The sequence below is a fragment of the Oncorhynchus masou genome, chromosome 11 (genome assembly GCF_036934945.1).
Source record: "Oncorhynchus masou masou isolate Uvic2021 chromosome 11, UVic_Omas_1.1, whole genome shotgun sequence".
Lineage (NCBI taxonomy): Eukaryota > Metazoa > Chordata > Actinopteri > Salmoniformes > Salmonidae > Oncorhynchus > Oncorhynchus masou.
Genome location: NC_088222.1, coordinates 15,674,026 through 15,690,076, shown reverse-complemented (window position 1 = coordinate 15,690,076; position 16,051 = coordinate 15,674,026). Strand labels below are relative to the sequence as shown.

The following is a 16,051-nucleotide window of genomic DNA, read 5'->3' as shown; positions in this document are numbered from 1 at the left end:
CCTGGCCGCACCAGATGAGTGAATCACAGGACCCATCAATAATTCCCACTCCACACCTTCTGTTAATGTTGGAAAGCAATTAATTAGAACCAACTCAATATTACCTACTGTAATGTTTTGTACACTCAGTGTATATATCCATGTGCTTGGCTGGGCTAATAGGAAATTGTAATTATAAAATGCAAAGAGAGAGGGAGTGAGAAAGAAAAAGAAGACTCCTTTTAGCCAGTGTCTTTTTTTCTATTCTTACCGACTTGACAGACAGACGGCGGGGCTGGAAGGTGTACTTGTTAAGAAGGACATAGATGGCCAGTCAGTCCACACAGTAGCCAGCCGTACAGATAAGGGGGAATTGGAAGGGATTCAGAAAGCCTGGGAAATAAGAAATGATATCAGCTTGAATGTTCTGTCGCGTGATAAGAGGTTCATCATTCGGGCATTTTAAGGCTTTTTTTCCAAAGGTGATGGACAGGTGTGTCTCTTTACCTGAGGGGACTTTGTTTCTTCGGGGACAGTCCATCCCCAGCTCCTAATCGCCAGGCCAGAGGGAATGAAATGGCTTTTTATGGTATGGGAAAGCAGGAGCAGGCTATTCTATAGCTATATCGTTCCTGGCGTGGACGTCTGTGAGGGGTAATGTTTTGTAAGATTACAGATTTGGTCTGTCTGATTGCATTGCACCGTAAACAAGGGAAATGAAGAGTGGGAGAAAAAATTATAATTCAAAGACAAAGAGGATAAAGAAGGTATTGGGTGAAATCGCACACACAAACACACATGCACGCACCCACATGCAGACACACACTTCCTCAGAGACACTCACACGCATTCACACAAACACACACAAACACACACAAACACACACACGGTCACAGGCCTCACAGCACGTCTGCACATTAAAAACAAAGACCAGATAAATGATGGGGATAGAAAGCTGAATCCTTGGCGAGGAGATGGTAGCTGGATCAGAGAGCCTGTCAGTGAGCGAGCTACAGTGCATGGACCAACTGCCTTCTGAAATCCTAGAAGCCTCAGGAGAACAAAGGAACTAGAAAAGAAATAAGCTCATCATTTCACCTTGAATGCATTTTATCAGGCTTCTTATCACGGGTCCTTCTCTCCCTCACTCTCACCTTCTCTCCCGCTCTCTTCCTCTCTCTATTGCTTTCTCTCTCCATTCCTCTCTCCCTGTCTCTCTCTCTCCCCTTTCTTTCCCTCTCCCTCTCTGTGAGCAGCGCTGGCTGTTTGTCACTGAGGGGACAATGTGGGCTGTCACAGCGTGAGTGGTGCCCACTGGAGCCTGACTGTCTGATTGTCAAAGCCTGTGGAAAAACAAAGCCCGTACACTGGAAAAACACTGGCCTGTCAGACATGCACTGTATGGAGCATCTACACAGCATTCCACAAGGACACTGGCGTAATGGAAACCCCCACAGCCCCTGCAAGGCTCTGGGGGCCCATGCACCCATAATCTACAATAACCCACCTTTATCATGTCCACATATAGTAAGTGAAGTGTTTGTGTTGTCCAATCCACATGGTAGTAGGTGACTCAGACAGACGATGTACAGTATATAGTTGTCAAGCATCTCGTTAGCCCATTTCGTTCAGCCCGCCTCGGCCTCCAAATTGGCCATCAAATTCCCAAAAGTTACGTGAATCAGGTCGGACTCGGATGGAATGAATGCACTGTTCAAGATGGATAAACAAAAGACAAGACCAAGTGGTACAAAAAAACATATCAAGAAAAGCTGTAACTGATCAAGCTCATGCCAAATTACCGAAGATAACCACATGAGCAAAGCTACAACCTTGGCAGGTGGAAGCTAGTCGGCCTTATGCAGCAGCTAGCACTAGCAGCCTCCCAGTCCCGACAGAGACATCACTGCCCCGGCCCAGCCATGACAGTTGCCTTGCTTCTCCTCTTCTTCCACCCCTCGAGAATAGTGACAGTTCCTCTAGTGAGTGTGCCGACCCTCCTTCTCTTCTCCTCCTCCTCCCCCAGAAAACCAAGCTGATAACTGCCAGAGACCCAGCGGCACTCATGAGAATGACCCCGCCTTCTGTGAACACTGGTAAGCTTACGAGTGACAAGACAGATAGCCCCAACAGTCCGAGTTCAAACGTTTAATATAAAACCAGCTAAATACTGTATACAGTGAGGGAAAAAAGTATTTGATCCCCTGCTGATTTTGATGTTTGCCCACTGACAAAGAAATGATCCGTCTATAATTTTGATGGTAGGTTTATTTGAACAGTGAGAGACAGAATAACAACAAAAATATCCAGAAAAACGCATGTCAAAAATGATATAAATTGATTTGCATTTTAATGAGGGAAATAAGTATTTGACCCCTCTGCAAAACATGACTTAGTACTTGGAGGCAAAACCCTTGTTGGCAATCAGAGGTCAGACATTTCTCTAGTTGTCCACCAGGTTTGCACACGTCTCAGGAGAGATTTTGTCCAACTCCTCTTTGCAGATCTTCTCCAAGTCATTAAGGTTTCGAGGCTAACGTTTGGCAACTCGAACCTTCAACTCCCTCCACAGATTTTCTATGGGATTAAGGTCTGGAGACTGGCTAGGCCACTCCAGGACCTTAATGTGCTTCTTCTTGAGCCACTCCTTTGTTGCATTGGCCGTGTGTTTTGGGTCATTGTCATGCTGGAATACCCATCCATGATCCATTTTCAATGCCCTGGCTGAGGGAAGGAGGTTCTCACCCAAGAATTGACGGTACATGGCCCCGTCCATCGTCCCTTTGATGCGGTGAAGTTGTCCTGTCCCATTTAGCAGAAAAACACCCCCAAAGCATAATGTTTCCACCTCCATGTTTGACGGTGGGGATGGTGTTCATGGGGTCATAGGCAGCATTCCTCCTCCTCCAAACATGGTGAGTTGAGTTGATACCAAAGAGCTCCCTTTTGGTCTCATCTGACCACAACACTTTCACCCAGTTGTCCTATGAATCATTCAGATGTTCATTGGCAAACTTCAGACGGGCATGTATATGTGCTTTCTTGAGCAGGGGGACCTTGCGGGCGCTGCAGGATTTCAGTCCTTCACAGCGTAGTGTGTTACCAATTGTTTACTTGGTGACTATGGTCCCAGCTGCCTTGAGATCATTGACAAGATCCTCCCTGGGCTGATTCCTCACCGTTCTCATGATCATTGCAACTCCAAGAGGTGAGATCTTGCATGGAGCCCCAGGCTAAGGGAGATTGACAGTTCTTTTGTGTTTCTTCCATTTGCAAATAATCGCACCAACTGTTGTCACCTTCTCACCAAGCTGCTTGGCCATGGTCTTGTAGCCCATTCCAGCCTTGTGTAGGTCTGCAATCTTGTCCCTGACATCCTTGGAGAGCTCTTTGGTAATGGTCATGGTGGAGAGTTTGGAATCTGATTGATTGCTTCTGTGGACAGGTGTATTTTATACAGGTAACAACTGAGATTAGGAGCACCCCTTTAAGAGTGTGCTCCTAATCTCAGCTTGTTCCCTGTATAAAGGACACTTGGGAGCCAGAAATCTTTCTGATTGAGAGGGGGTCAAATACTTCTTTCCCTCATTAAAATGCAAATCAACTTATACCATTTTTGACTTGCCGTTTTTCTGGATTTTTGTTGTTATTCTGTCTGTCACTGTTCAAATAAACCTACCATTAAAATTATAGACTGATCATTTCTTTGTCAGTGGCAGACGTACAAAATCAGCAGGGGATCAAATACTTTTTTCCCTCACTATATACTGTAGCTATAGATAGGCTAGTAGACTAGTTTGTATTGTCTGCATAATGAAACAATCCCTAGTAAACTACTGTTTTGACGATGGACTGATTGCATTATAGACTGGTTTTACACAGCACAAATGTTCTATCCAAGCTGCAAAAGAGCACGAGAACAGCCAAGGTAGGCTATAGGCCTACAGAACAGTTGTTGTAAATATACAGTTCCATTCAAATGTTTGTACACACCTACTCATTCAAGGGTTTTTCTTTATTTGTACTATTTTCTACATTTTAGAAAAATAGTGAAGACATCAAAACTAAGATGATGGTGAAGACATCAAAACTTTTCCGGTTCCGGGTTGAAGCGAGCGGTCGCATCTACACTTCGGTCCGCAGGTAGTATAACTTTTCATTACATTTCCATTACATTTCATTATAGTACGGTTTGATTTGTCTAATCTTAGCAATTTCTTCTTAGCTAGCTACATAGCCGTCTTTGTATCAAAGATAATTGCGTAATTATCGTATTTTCGTCGTCCTAGCGTAGTCTACGCTGCTATCTGCTATCTGCCCAGCAGCTAGCTAACGTCTACCGTCTACTAGCACTGTAGAAACTATTACACTCAACTGAACGACTCGATTAGTGTAGTGTTAGCTAGCTACATAGTTGTCTTTGCTGTCTTCGTAACCAAGATAATTGTGTAGTTTAGAGTGTGTAGACTTAGAGTGATTATCTTAATTTACCGAGGTTAGCTAGCCAGCTATTTGTCGTCCTTAACGTAGGACACACTGCTAGCTAGCTAGCCAACAGCTAGCCAACGTCTACCGAATTAAACTTCAACAACCCGGTCAACATTCCGCTTCGCTCCACAGGTAGTATCACATTTTCATTTCACTTCATTACAGTACAACGGTTTGATTTGTTTGATCGTAGCTAGCTAGCTACATAGCCGTCTTTGTATCTAAGACAATTGTGTAGTCTAGAGCGATTTTCTAGGTTAGCTAGCCAGCTATTGTCGTTCTTCTAACGTAACGTAACGTAATCAACACTGCTAGCTAGCCAGCTAGCCCCCGAATAGCAGCACTGTAGAAACTATTACACTCGACGGAACGACTTGATTAGTGTAGTGTCAACAACGCAGCCACTGCCAGCTAACCTACTCCAGCAGTACTGTATCATTTCAATCATTTTAGTCAATAAGATTCTTGCTACGTAAGCTTAACTTTCTGAACATTCGAGACGTGTAGTCCACTTGTCATTCCAATCTCCTTTGCATTAGCGTAACCTCTTCTGTAGCCTGTCAACTATGTGTCTATCTATCCCTGTTCTCTCTCTGCACAGACCATACAAACGCTCCACACCGCGTGGCCGCGGCCACCCTAATCTGGTGGTCCCAGCGCGCACGACCCACGTGGAGTTCCAGGTCTCCGGTAGCCTCTGGAACTGCCGATCTGCGGCCAACAAGGCAGAGTTCATCTCAGCCTATGCCTCCCTCCAGTCCCTCGACTTCTTGGCACTGACGGAAACATGGATCACCACAGATAACACTGCTACTCCTACTGCTCTCTCTTCGTCCGCCCACGTGTTCTCGCACACCCCGAGAGCTTCTGGTCAGCGGGGTGGTGGCACCGGGATCCTCATCTCTCCCAAGTGGTCATTCTCTCTTTCTCCCCTTACCCATCTGTCTATCGCCTCCTTTGAATTCCATGCTGTCACAGTTACCAGCCCTTTCAAGCTTAACATCCTTATCATTTATCGCCCTCCAGGTTCCCTTGGAGAGTTCATCAATGAGCTTGATGCCTTGATAAGCTCCTTTCCTGAGGACGGCTCACCTCTCACAGTCCTGGGCGACTTTAACCTCCCCACGTCTACCTTTGACTCATTCCTCTCTGCCTCCTTCTTTCCACTCCTCTCCTCTTTTGACCTCACCCTCTCACCTTCCCCCCCTACTCACAAGGCAGGCAATACGCTCGACCTCATCTTTACTAGATGCTGTTCTTCCACTAACCTCATTGCAACTCCCCTCCAAGTCTCCGACCACTACCTTGTATCCTTTTCCCTCTCGCTCTCATCCAACACTTCCCACACTGCCTTTCACTCCCTTCTCTCTACATTTTCCTCCTCTGTCTCTGCTGCTAAAGCCACTTTCTACCACTCTAAATTCCAAGCATCTGCCTCTAACCCTAGGAAGCTCTTTGCCACCTTCTCCTCCCTCCTGAATCCTCCCCCCCCCTCCCCCCCCCCTCCTCCCTCTCTGCAGATGACTTCGTCAACCATTTTGAAAAGAAGGTCGACGACATCCGATCCTCGTTTGCTAAGTCAAACGACACCGCTGGTTCTGCTCACACCGCCCTACCCTGTGCTCTGACCTCTTTCTCCCCTCTCTCTCCAGATGAAATCTTGCTTCTTGTGACGGCCGGCCGCCCAACAACCTGCCCGCTTGACCCTATCCCCTCCTCTCTTCTCCAGACCATTTCCAGAGACCTTCTCCCTTACCTCACCTCGCTCATCAACTCATCCCTGACCGCTTGCTACGTCCCTTCCGTCTTCAAGAGAGCGAGAGTTGCACCCCTTCTGAAAAAACCTACACTAGACCCCTCCGATGTCAACAACTACAGACCAGTATCCCTTCTTTCTTTTCTCTCCAAAACTGTTGAACGTGCCGTCCTTGGCCAGCTCTCCCGCTATCTCTCTTAGAATGACCTTCTTGATCCAAATCAGTCAGGTTTCAAGACTAGTCATTCAACTGAGACTGCTCTTCTCTGTATCACGGAGGCGCTACGCACTGCTAAAGCTAACTCTCTCTCCTCTGCTCTCATCCTTCTAGACCTATCGGCTGCCTTCGATACTGTGAACCATCAGATCCTCCTCTCCACCCTCTCCGAGTTGGGCATCTCCGGCGCGGCCCACGCTTGGATTGCGTCCTACCTGACAGGTCGCTCCTACCAGGTGGCGTGGCGAGAATCTGTCTCCTCGCCACGCGCTCTCACCATTGGTGTCCCCCAGGGCTCTGTTCTAGGGCCCTCTCCTATTCTCGCTATACACCAAGTCACTTGGCTCTGTCATAACCTCACATGGTCTCTCCTATCATTGCTATGCAGACGACACACAATTAATCTTCTCCTTTCCCCCTTCTGATGACCAGGTGGCGAATCGCATCTCTGCATGTCTGGCAGACATATCAGTGTGGATGACGGATCACCACCTCAAGCTGAACCTCGGCAAGACGGAGCTGCTCTTCCTCCCGGGGAAGGACTGCCCGTTCCATGATCTCGCCATCACGGTTGACAACTCCATTGTGTCCTCCTCCCAGAGCGCTAAGAACCTTGGCGTGATCCTGGACAACACCCTGTCGTTCTCAACTAACATCAAGGCGGTGGCCCGTTCCTGTAGGTTCATGCTCTACAACATCCGCAGAGTACGACCCTGCCTCACACAGGAAGCGGCGCAAGTCCTAATCCAGGCACTTGTCATCTCCCGTCTGGATTACTGCAACTCGCTGTTGGCTGGGCTCCCTGCCTGTGCCATTAAACCCCTACAACTCATCCATAACGCCGCAGCCCGTCTGGTGTTTAACCTTCCCAAGTTCTCTCACGTCACCCCGCTCCTCCGCTCTCTCCACTGGCTTCCAGTTGAAGCTCGCATCCGCTACAAGACCATGGTGCTTGCCTACGGAGCTGTGAGGGGAACGGCACCGCAGTACCTCCAGGCTCTGATCAGGCCCTACACCCAAACAAGGGCACTGCGTTCATCCACCTCTGGCCTGCTCGCCTCCCTACCACTGAGGAAGTACAGTTCCCGCTCAGCCCAGTCAAAACTGTTCGCTGCTCTGGCCCCCCAATGGTGGAACAAACTCCCTCACGACGCCAGGACAGCGGAGTCAATCACCACCTTCCGGAGACACCTGAAACCCCACCTCTTCAAGGAATACCTAGGATAGGATAAAGTAATCCTTCTCACCCCCCCCCTTAAATGATTTAGATGCACTATTGTAAAGTGGCTGTTCCACTGGATGTCAGAAGGTGAATTCACCAATTTGTAAGTCGCTCTGGATAAGAGCGTCTGCTAAATGACTTAAATGTAAATGTAAATGTATGAAATAACACATATGGAATCATGTAGTAACCAAAATGTAGTACATTTTATAGTCTAGTCTTCAAAGTAATACCCTTTGCCTTGATGACAGCTTTGCACACTCTTGGCATTGTCTCAACCAGCTTCATGAGGAATGCTTTTCCAACAGTCTTGAAGGAGTTCCCACATATGCTGAGCACTTGTTGGCTGCTTTTCCTTCACACTGCGGTCCAACTCATCCCAAACCATCTCAATTGGGTTGAGGTCAGTGTTAAGGGAATTTTTATCAATGATGACTAATTATGTATACATTTCAATCAGGACTGACTCGTCCGAATGCTGTTATGTTACTGTACATGTATGAATTTTCTCTCTTGCTCCCAGTATTGAATATAATGTAGTCAAGAGTTTGGAACAATGACGGTCTGTTCCTTGGTACAAATGAATGAAATATCTCCAGATGGCAGGGACGGATTATCTCCAGACTGTATAGAATGCTTATCTACACGGACTGACCTTGGCTCTAGGCGAGGAGGGAAGGCTTGAGAACTATAGGGCCTTTCTACCAGTGTCAAGAAGAGACGGAACATTTAGAAAACGCTGATGTAATTTTCAGTTTATAACCTGTGGTAAAATGTGTATGAACTCAGTACTCTCTTGAATTAAAGGCTGTTACTTGACTTTTAAGACCGGGGCTCTGTCCATTCTTATAAAATTAGGGTCTTACAAACCCTTATGCATTGACAGTGTTGAATTTTGATTGGGAATTAAAAGTCAGGTGATTGTGGAGGCCAGGTCATCTGATGCAGCACTCCATCACTCTCCTTGGTCAAATAGCCCTAACACAGCCTGGAGGTGTGTTTTGGATCATTGTCCTGTTGAAAAAGAAATTAAAATCCCACTAAGTGCAAACCAGATGGGATGACGTACAGCTGCAGAATGCTGTGGTAGCCATGCTGGTAAAGTGTGCCTTGTATTCTATATAAATCACAGACAGTGTCACCAACAAAGCACCCCAATACCAACACACCTCCTCCTCCATACTTCACGGTGGCAACCACACATGCAGAGATCATTTGTTCACCTACATGTACTCTACGTCTCACCAAGACACGGAGGTTGGAACCAGAAATCTCAAATTTGGACTCATCAGACCAAAGGACAGATTTCCACCGGTCTAATGTCCATTGCTTGTTTTTCTCTTCTCTCTTCTTCTTATTGGTGTCCTTTAGTAATAGTTTCTTGAAGGCCTGATTCACACAGTCTCCTCTGAACAGTTGATGTTGAGATGTGTCTGTTACTTGAACTCTGTGAAGCATTCATTTGGGCTGCAATCTGAGGTGCAGTTAACTCTAATGAACTTATCCTCTGCAGCAGAGGTAACTCTGGTTCTTCCTTTCCTTTGGCGGTCCTCATGAGAGCCAGTTACATCATAGCGCTTGATGATGTTTGCGACTGCACTTGAAGAAACGTTCAATGTTCTTTAAATGTTCCATAATGATGGGCTGTATTTTCTCTTTGCTTATTTGATCTGTTCTTGCCATAATATGGACTTGGTCTTTTACCAAATCAGACTATCTTCTGTATACCACCCGTACCTTGTCACAACACACACACAGTGATTCTCTGGATTTTATTTCATTTTGTCTGTCATAGTTGAAGTGTCCCTATGATGCAAATTAGAGGCCTCTCATCTTTTTAAGTGGGAGAACTTGCACAATTGGTTGCTGACTAAATACTTTTTTGCCCCAACGCATATATATATATATATATATTTCAGACTGTAAAATAAAACGGGCTGTCTTCTGTATACAAGTTAAATTGTTGTGACAATGTACGGGTGGTATACAGAAGATAGCCCGTTTTATTTTACAGTCTGAAATGTTTGAATTTCCCACTTTAATTACTGAACAAGTAAATACATTATTGCTGTAAGACAACATTTTAAATAGCAGCATTGCGACAGCGTAGGCCTATGGCTTCGTGAAACATAAATGTTAGACTTAACATGAGAAAATGACTATAAAAGCAAAGCTATAGGCTACTACAAGCACTAGCACCACATAATCTGATATGCAGCCTCGTAGACATGGCAATTTCAGAACCATGGACAGCAATCGGTTGTCTGTACTTGGCTGACGCATTAGATTCTTTAGGGAGTAGAGGGAGGTGGCCCGAACACAGGAGTGTAGAAAGGATAGTAGTATGGTAATTTATGGACACTAAAGGAGTCAGAGGGGAGTGCTGATGATTTGACCAATCAATGTGCCTTATGGAACATGAGTTGAGACAGACTGGATAAAGTTCGACCTATCATATTCATGCCAGAGGATAGCAGTGTAGAGAGAATACTAATATATTTGATAGGTCAAATGTAAAAAATAATAGCAGTGAGCAGCCAGATCGAGGAAATTCAACTAGTCAAGGCACTAAATTAAACAGCAGAAAAGAGAAGAAAGTATCATCAATATAAGTGTGGTTCAACATAGTGAGTCACGAAGGCTTACAGCCCAAAACAAATGCATCGATATTCTTTCTGTATATTTATGTGAGACATTTTTTAAACACACATTTGTGTTTTGTGTGTGTTTTTGTGTGGGTGCGTGTGTGTGTGTTTATGGACGTTGTTAAGTATTCTTGTGGGGACCAACGGGAATAGTCTTGGGACATTGTTAGTCCCCACAATGTCAAATGCTATTTCTAGGGGGTTTAGGGTTGAGGTTAGAATTAGTGTTAGGGTTAAAATTACGTTAAGGGTTAGGGTGAGGAACTAGGGTTAGGAACTAGAGTTAGGTTTTGTCACGTTCTGACCTTAGTTCTTTGGTATGTCTTTGTTTTAGTATGGTCAGGGCGTGAGTTGGGTGGGTTTTTCCTTTTTCTATGTTGTGTTTTGCGTTTGTTCTGGTATGGTTCTCAGTCAGAGGCAGGTGTCTTTAGTTGTCTCTGATTGAGAATCATACTTAGGTAGCCTTTTCCCACTTGTGTTTCGTGGGTGATTATTTCCCGTTTCAGTGTTTGTACCATTCGGGACTGTTTCGGTTTTCATTTTGATTCTCTTGTTCTTTTGTATTTTGTATTCAGTCTCATTAAATTCTATTATGGATACATGCCACGCTGCATTTTGGTCCTCCGATCAGGTTTAGGGTTAGGTTTTTTGGGTTAAGGTTAGGGTTAGGGTAAGAGTATGGGTTAGGTTAGCTGTACAAGACTCGTGTGTGTGTGTGTGTGTGCGTGTGTGTGTGTGGTAAAAGCAGACGTAAGGCTAATGAGCAGACAAATAGCTTAAGGGTATTGTATGGAGCACAAACCCAAGGCAACCAAAACTACTCCTTTACTACGATTTATGGATTAACACACTCTTAAGATAAACAAGTCGATACGTCACCAGCTACCTCTTTCTGCTGCGAAAATACATCTCGGAATTAATTAGGCATCCCACTCCTAATAAACCCACAAGAATAATCTCTTACTCAAGACAAATGGGACGCTTTTACCTTGTAATTGTGCCACACATCAGATGAAACGGAAAGCCAAAACCAGAGAGAAAATGATGGAACACCGCAGACGAGGAAATAGACAAAAGTAGGAGGCAAACAGACATTGACAGGAGGCATGTAAACAGAACAGAACGGGATGAGCCTCAGGGCTACCACAGAGAAGAGAGACAGAAACAACGATCCAGCCATTCTTCCTCTACTCCTAAAGAATGCCAGAAGCGGTTCTGGGATGCGTCCCCCTATGGCACCCTATTCCCTATGGGCCCTGGTCAAAAGTAGTGCACTGTATAGAGAAGAGTGTACCATTTAAGATGCATCCAAGATGTCTCCAGATTAATGTTTCCTATGGGGGTCTCAGTTTGAGCTTAGTTATAGCTGCATCTTTCTCAAAGTTCATTATGAAGATTACCCTGTGTTAGAGTAGTGTCTCCCTCTTGGAATTTAATTCCTTCCCCGTCACACTTAATCTTGAGCGAATCGATCAGACGTTTTCTAAAGAGCGATGGTATCAGTGCAATCAAGCTATCGCTAAATCTTTGGTTGCTCACTCAGTCATATGCCATGCTGCAGTGTCATATCCACTCTATAGCTCTTCTCCCTTCACCAACCACATGATATTGGATTAGGTTTTTAGGATTAAAAGTTTCATTGAGGATTCAGGAGTATTCATTAGCCAGGTAATCAACGAGCGTCAATGCTGTCCCATAGTACAGTGCAAATGAAGACACTATGCAGGGGCGGAATGGGACCAGAAATTAGCCCTGACAATCCACTCTTAGCCAGATAATAATAATTTTGTGTACAAAAAACCCAAGTTAGACAGGCCCACTAGGCAAAAAAACAACTAAACAAAAATATACATGCAACATGTAAAGTGTTGGTCCCATGTTTCATGAGCTGAAATAAAATAGCCCAGAAATGTTCAATACACATAAAAAGCTTATTTGTCAAAAATGGCTCTGTTAGTGAATATTTCTCCTTTTTCAAGATAAACCACCCACTTGTCAGGTGTGGCATATCTAATTAAACAGTATGATCATTACACAGATGCACCTGTTGCTGGGGACAATAAAAGGCCACTCTAACATGTGAATTTTTCTCACACAACACAATGCCATAGATGTCTAAAGTTTTGAGGGAGCATGCAATTGGCATGATGACTGCAGGAATGTCCACCAGAGCTGTTTCCAGAGAATTTAATTTTAATTTCCCTACCATAAGCCGCCTCCAATGTTGTTTTGGAGAATTTGGCAGTACGTCCAACCGGCCTCACAACCTCAGATCACGTGTACCACGCCAGACCAGGACCTCCACATCTGGCTTCTTCACTTGCGGGATCATTTGAGACCAGCTTCCCGGTCAGCCGATGAAACTGAGGAGTATTTATGTATGTAATAAAGTACTTTTGTGGGGAAAAGCTCATTCTGATTGGTTGGGCCTGGCTCCCCAGTGGGTTGGCCTGGCTCCCAAGTGATTGGGCCTATTCCCTGCCAGGCCTACCCATGGCTGCGCCACTGCCCAGTCATGTGAAATCAAAAGATTAGGGTGTAATGAATTTATTTCAATTGACAGATATCCTTATATGAACCGTAACAGTAAAATCGTTGGAATTGTTACATGTTGCGTTCATATTTTTGTTCATTTACAATATTTACAGTTTTTTTAACCACTAAGCAGATTCAAATGAGGTTGCACACTCCCATCAGTGGCAGGCTGGAATGGGGGCATTTGTATTCATTATTTCGCATTAGCATGTATTTCAATATATTATTATTGAGTGCAGCGTTGCACGGAGGTGAAAGGGGACTGTAGTGGAACAACAGGAATGAACATGTTCCACACACAGCTTTTGGGCCTTAGTGGGTGACAGCAGGGTAAACCAACGCAGTTCAGTGGAAAACACTTACAGGGACATAACTTTCAGGGCAATATCTAGTTATAACACTTCACAAATAACTAACAACAGGAACATACTTTACTACAGCCTCTGGGCCTTAATGCGTGACAGGGGGAACAAGCACAGTTCAGTAGAAAACTCTGACAGGAATAGGATGCTGTGACTTGTTTCCTGACTCGTTTCAGGAAACTAGGCAAATGTCACTCGTCACTACTTCACAGGAGAGCCATTTTAACTTTTTTTTAAATTCAAAATCATTTTTTTTTGTCAGAAATGCCTTCTGGAACATGTGAAATTTCATGTGCTTTAATAACAAACTTGTATGACATCTGTAAATACAAATAAAATTGTTAAATTATGTTAAATTATGAGTCTAGTTGGTTTAGCCACAGAAAAAGTCAGCAACCTTCCCGCTATCCATGATTAGCTGATATAATGTGTGGGCTGGACATGCCAAGAGATGAGTTCAGATTGGTCTGCCATGTAGCGGGCTTCTGTCTATATGAGCTGCTCAGAATGTGTAGGTAATCCTTTCTAACGCAGCTTCTTTTTTTGAAAGACATTAAGTAGTAGTACTGCTTTCCACTTTCTGGAGGACCAAGTATGATATCTAAGGCGATAGAGAAAACACCCGTCTACGGAATACATCTTCAAACTAAGGAAAACCATGGCATCCGTGACAGAGGGAGAAGCGTCCATCCATGTATACGATAGTCTAGCTAGCTACATTTTCAGATATTACACGTTTCTAATTTTGTCAGAAAGTCATTTTCATTTCAAGTTAAAGTAGCTAGTTAACACTACCTGGCTAGCTCGCTAGCTAACGTTACGTACAGTACCAGCCAAAAGTTTGGACATACCTACTCATTCAAGAGTGTTTCTTTGTTTCTTACTATTTTCTACATTGTAGAATAATAGTGAAGACATCAAAACTATGAAATAACACATATGGAATCATGTAATAACCAAAAAAAGTGTTAAACAAATCTCAATAGATTTTATATTTGAAATTCTTCAAAGTAGCCACCTTTTGCCTTGATGACATCTTTGCACACGCTTGGCATTCTCTCAACCAGCTTCATGAGGTAGTCACCTGGAATGCATTTCAATTAACAGGTGTATCTCAGAGCCATTTGCTTTGCAGAATAATGCAGGGTAGTAATGTCATGAGTTGAGATTATGGTTCAGTGTTTAGCTGGCTTGCTTGCTACCTGTCTTAACAAAAGACTCCACTATGCAAGTAACCATTTCAATAGATTGTTTATGATGTCACTGCGACAACTGTTGATAGCCAGAGTGAATTTACTAGCTATGTCTATCTACTCCGATTTCAGAGCACTCTCATCTGAGTGTGCCAGAGAGCAGAATAAATGATGAATTTACGAACGCACATATTATTCGTATCTCAGAGCCAATTGCTTTGCTAGTTATAACCTAGTGTTAGCTAGCTAACATTGAACCTGGTTGGTAGACTGCCTGCAGATTCATGCAGGGCAGTAACGTCGTGAGTTGGGATTATGGTTCATTGTGTAGGGTGCTTGACTGCTGTTGTTAGGACAGAATGCTCGGAACAACCCTACTCCTCGGCCAGAGCGTCCAGCGTGCGCTCTGAACGCTCCATTAGCGAAATGCTCGGAATTTACGAACGGACAACCTGACAACGTTCTGAGTTTATGAATGCCCAGAGCATTCATAAATGACAACACAATTTCAAAATTCGCTACATGGACAAAACGAGTCGGTCGGTCACTTATGGGCAACATAGGATTAGAATGCTACTGGTTATAATAGCTTCATAAACATGTTATTACTATGTAATAACTATCACCTGATCAGTTTAGTAAAAACACCGACAGGAACAGGATTTGTTTGATGGTAGCTAGAGAGACCATTTCAGATAATAGCCTACTAGCACAATGCTACTACTATCCCATGACTACCTTTACTATTGACAACTATAGGTCTTGTTAAGATAATGATAGCATATACAATTTATACCGCAACTCAGTGGCAGATTGGAGACCACTGGAGTGAATCATATAGTAAAATAACAATATATGTTTAAACAACTGATTGGCTACAGCAATGACAGGCTTTATTTCCCTGAGAACTAGAAGGGGCTAAGAAAAAAATAACTGTCACGTATCTGGCTGATAACTGCCGTTGTCAGATGAAGATCATTGTTTACAGTCATATATGCTTTAGATTGCCTCTAATTGCAACATTCTGCATGGATCCCAATCTGCTCCTTCTTGAAAAAACTTGGAACACACTCATAACACATAGAGGTAATCCATATATTTTGCAGCTGTAATGGACATAATTGGACACGAAACTATACTTAACTAAAGTGGGTTGGTGTCACTCTCTCATTGCCGATGTGTGTTCAAATTATCCCTGTCTCCATGTCTTCTGTAGTTTCCAGACAAATATGTCAAGGTAAAAAGTCACTTGCTGAAATACCGGAGAAATACAAATGCTTCTAAGATGATGCTTAAAAGACCGTAATCTTAGCAACTAACACATTTTCATTCATAAAGACAGAGTATACAGAAAGAGCTGACAATTTGTCATTTAATCCTTTCCTGGATTTGTACTGTGGCCATTTTAATGTATTGACAATACTTTATCGTATTGAGTTTGTATACTGTGGTTAGCTATAGCATCCACTATGCTTTTTCCAAAATCTAGAGCAAAGAGAGCTTTATCTTTAAGCACGTAAAAGGAAAGCGCTGTACTTTGTACACTGCAGGCTAGACCAGAGAGATATGGTTGGAGAGAGAATGAGGGACCATGGCCCATCCAACTTCAAACTCTTAAAACTTAAGACCCCTTTTTTTAAACCCACTTACTTTC

At 43.8% G+C, this 16,051-nt stretch overlaps 1 long non-coding RNA gene across 1 annotated transcript; it reads left to right on the top strand.

The window, feature by feature from the left end:
• Positions 1–326: 326 nt before the first annotated feature.
• Positions 327–5,492, top strand: LOC135547911 (uncharacterized). Its single transcript, XR_010456748.1, has 4 exons — positions 327–746; positions 2,006–2,075; positions 4,022–4,122; positions 5,069–5,492. It is a non-coding gene; the product is annotated as an uncharacterized LOC135547911 (long non-coding RNA).
• Positions 5,493–16,051: the final 10,559 nt, after the last annotated feature.